Genomic DNA, 4,320 nt, shown 5'->3' with positions numbered 1-4,320 from the left:
ATATAAACATTAAGATGATTGTTTATACAGGGTGTCCAAAAAATTTTTTTTATTTAAATTGTTTAATTAATAATTCAAAAAAATTTCAAAAATTGCGTTACGCAATAGTTAAACGCCCATTAGAGTGCGTTACGTGGGGGGGGGTCAAAAATCGCGTTACGTAATACTTGAACGCTCCCTTTTGTATTTTACATTTTTTTCTAATTCTGTAAATAAAGCAGTTTACAAGGGGGTCAAAATATAGTGAATAACCCTGTACATTCATCGGGGCCGACCGACCCACGGTGGTGAATTTCGCCGAAAACCTGCCCAAAATGTAAAAATCTAAGTTTATAGGTATACCCTGAGAAATTTTATACGAACCTTGCTCTGTAGGTTTTTGAAAATCATAAACGGCCGTTAAGGGTAGAACAATACAAGCAGATCATGCATGGGCGCCCATCTAAAAATTTTTTAGGGGAGGGGCCAGACATGAAGATGTTGCACATTACATTCTGTATACTTTGGATGACAATATATTATAGTTTACAGCAAAAGAAAAGGCGCCAAAAAAGATGACATGGGCGCCTATGAGATCATATATGTATTTATATTAGTGTAAAGTTGTGGTTGAACGACAGCGGACCAAATAAAAATTAAGTGTGTTATACAATAATATTGGGCCATTGTTTGGTTTTCATTTAGAACTATAGACGTGTATTATTTTGTTAGTTTATAGTGGATGCTATGTCTGGAGGTAAGTGGGGTATTTTAATATACTTTTTAGACTTTTTTCTTCGTAAAATAGACTTTATTTACAACATGTTTGAAAATTGGCAAGAATTTTCAATCGTTTTAAGTTTTCCAAGTTTTAAAAAGGGAAAAGTAAAAAAGTCTACTTTGCTCAGCAAAGATATTTTGTTTAATAAATAGTTCAAAATGTAGGTATATAAATATTCCTCAAAAAATAATCTGCAGCTAAATGCATCCTTAGCGGAATTTTTCATTTTAAAGAAATATAACATGCTGGAGAATTTGTACATAAAAAGACTTTAATGTTATATGGTCAGCAGTTAATAAAGTAAGAACATAATATGAAGCATCTGATCCAGCAAATTTACAGTTTTTTTTACACAAGAGCCGCCGTTTTTTGTTATTTTTTTGCTTTCTCTATTCTTTGTCTTAATATTTAAATCCTTTTACTCTTATGTATAATCTTGTTTTTGCTTCGTTACTTTTATATTTTTTAATAATTTTGGTCGTGTGAGCCAAAAATTTTAATTTTTAAAAAATGAAATGTATAAACGAAACTTTGTGTTAAGAAGCCACACATTGGTAGGTAATAATTATAATTAATCGGATCCATTTACAAAACAATTAAGATGTATTAAGAGTTGACCTACCTATTTTTGGCTTCTTAATATAAAGTATCGTTTATGCATTTTATTTTAAAAAAAAGGCAAACTTTTGGACTCACACGACCAAAATTATAAAATATACAGCGTGTCTACTTAAGTTGGAAACATATGGGAAACTTTTTTATTATTAATTTTACGAAAAAAAATTATTCTTTATAAAAAGTTCTGCATGCCCCAAAACCTAAAATTCAATCATCAGATATAAAATTTTCTCAATATTATACGAGGTATGTCAAAAAATATGAATTTCGGTCAAGGGTAAAGTACCTTTATTTCTCTCAATATCGAAAAATCTTATGATAAAAAGTTGTTTGGAATTAAAAACTAAGATCAAATATGCAATTACATGCTTCTAATTGAAAAAAAAATAAAAAATTTTTCTCAAATTTATGGATAGGTACCCAACATCGTTTTAATTATTAACTCTTTTATTATTCATTTTACGAAAAAAAGTTATTCTTCATAGAAAGCTCTGCATGGTTTAAAATTTAAGACACAATCATGATATATCAACTTTTATTAATTTTATACGAGGTGTGTCAAAAATATGAAATTCGCTCAAGATTATAGTACCTTTATATTTCACAATATTTCAATTAGAAGGATGTAATTGCATATTGAAACATAGTTTTTAATTTTTAACAACTTTTTTTAATAACCATTTTCAATATAGTGAAAAATAAAGGTACTTTACTCTTGAGTGAAATTCATATTTTTTGACATACCTCGTATAAAATTAATAAAATGTGATATCTGATGGTCGTATCTTCGGTCTTAGGACATACAGAGCTTTTTATAAAGAATACCTTTTTTTCGTAAAAGTAATAATAAAAGAGTTATCGTACGTGTAATAAATAAAAACGTATAAAGTATCAATAAATTTGAGAAAAATTTGAAAAATATTTTTTTTTTCGATTAGAAGCATGTAATTGCATATTTGATCTTAGTTTTTATTTCCAAACAACTTTTCATAATAAGAATTCTCGATATTGACAGAAATAAAGGTACTTTACTCTTGAACGAAGTATATATTTTTTGACATACCTCGTATGATATTGACAAAATTTGATATCTGATGATTGAATCTTAGGTTTTAGAGCATGCAGAACATTTTATAAAGAATAACTTTTTTTCGTAAAATTAATAACAAAAAAGTTTCCCATATGTTTCCAACTTAAGTAGACACGCTGTATAAAAATAAGAAAGCAAAAAGATAGACCTATTCATAAAGGTAAAATGACTTTTAAAGATTAAAAAAGAATGTGTGTGTACTTTGTACGCACGTAAGAAGTTATACTTCTATTATATGATTTAAACGAAATTAATATACTTTTTATTTATATTTTATTTAAATATTAAACTAATTTATACTTACTACTTCTCAAACATTTTTATTAAAACAGTGCCAAAAATTAAAATAATAAAAGAATAAAACACACACAAACACATTAAAAATGCCACAAATGATTTCTGAACATTAATTGTCGGAAAATTTTTTAACTAAATACGTATTTTCTGAAAATAAAATTATATAATAAATATACTTACAATCATAAAGTGTATAAAAAAAATAAAAAATAAAAGTTTTTATTGGGATTCGAACCAGCTATCAGCGCGGTTGGTATATTGGGGTTCATTCGCCTTAAACGCTTCGCCACGGAGGCAATGTGTCATTATGTGCGAAGATCGACTAACTAAACGGATTAAGCTTTTGACATTTTTGAATTCAATTAAATTATTTTGATTTTGAATTGAAATGATTTAGAATTGAAAAAATACAACAAAACATAGAGTAAGAAAACAATATATTAGGTGAACATTGATAAAAATTTTGATGGTAATCAAATTATGTAAATAAAAGTATTATTCTTTTTCTCATGATCATCTTTCAGTGCGTCACAGTTTTTCGATTTCTTTCTAACGCATTAAATTGTATGTGACAGAAGAAAAGGCACGTCCGTTATTACAGACATTTACAACATTTATTCTAGTTGTCGATAGATGGCGCCATAATAAAAAATATTTTTTTTTAAATTAGATAATAATATTACAAGTCGATCAGATTAGCCAAGCGGACTGAGGCGCACGATTGACAAATCTATAGTGGATATGCGGTCGAGGCGATCGAGGTTCGTGCCCCAGCCCGGTGAACAGAAAAATAAAGTCTGGCGTCGTAGTCTAAAATTCTAAAAAGAATCTACGACTTGGTCTGGAATAAGCTGGTGTCTGATCGGCCTATGGAGGAGCGGTACGGCAAGGAATAAGGGCTTGCGGCTCGGTGACACTCCTCCATAGATCCCTACCGGAAGGGCGTTGACGCCTAAAAACGGTGTATACAGAGAGAGTCTGTAAAGTGGAATAAATTCAATATCTCAAATACTAATTGTTTTTTTTGGAAAATGCTCAGACCCGTCGATTAGTATTTCAAATTGTCCTTTTTGACATTCAATAAAAATGTATACAGGGTGTCCCAATTTAGAGATATGACGTCATCGTCGATTTTCTTAAATGGCAACACTGTCATTTTGATAGCTAATTTGATAGGGTTTGTAAAGTTATACATAACTGCAAAATATCAAATTTTTATTCTCTACCATTTACAAGATAATAGAAAATAACAAAGTTATATCTGTAATTTGGAATATATTCAATAATTAAAATACTGTTTTTTTGAAAAATGCTCAGACCCGTCGATTAGTATATCAAATTGTCATTTTTGACATATAATAATAATGTATACAGGGTGTCCCAATTTAGAGATATGACGTCATTGTTGATTTTCTTAAATGGCAACACTATCATTTTGATAGCTATTTTGATAGCGTGTGTAAAGTTATACACATCTGAAAAATTTCAAAATTTTATTCCCTACCATTTACAAGATAATAAAAAATAACAAAGTTATGAAGAACAAGAAGTAATC

The sequence above is a fragment of the Diabrotica virgifera genome, chromosome 4, assembly GCF_917563875.1.
Source record: "Diabrotica virgifera virgifera chromosome 4, PGI_DIABVI_V3a".
In the NCBI taxonomy this organism is placed as follows: Eukaryota; Metazoa; Arthropoda; class Insecta; order Coleoptera; family Chrysomelidae; genus Diabrotica; species Diabrotica virgifera.
This window is presented reverse-complemented; position numbering follows the sequence as displayed.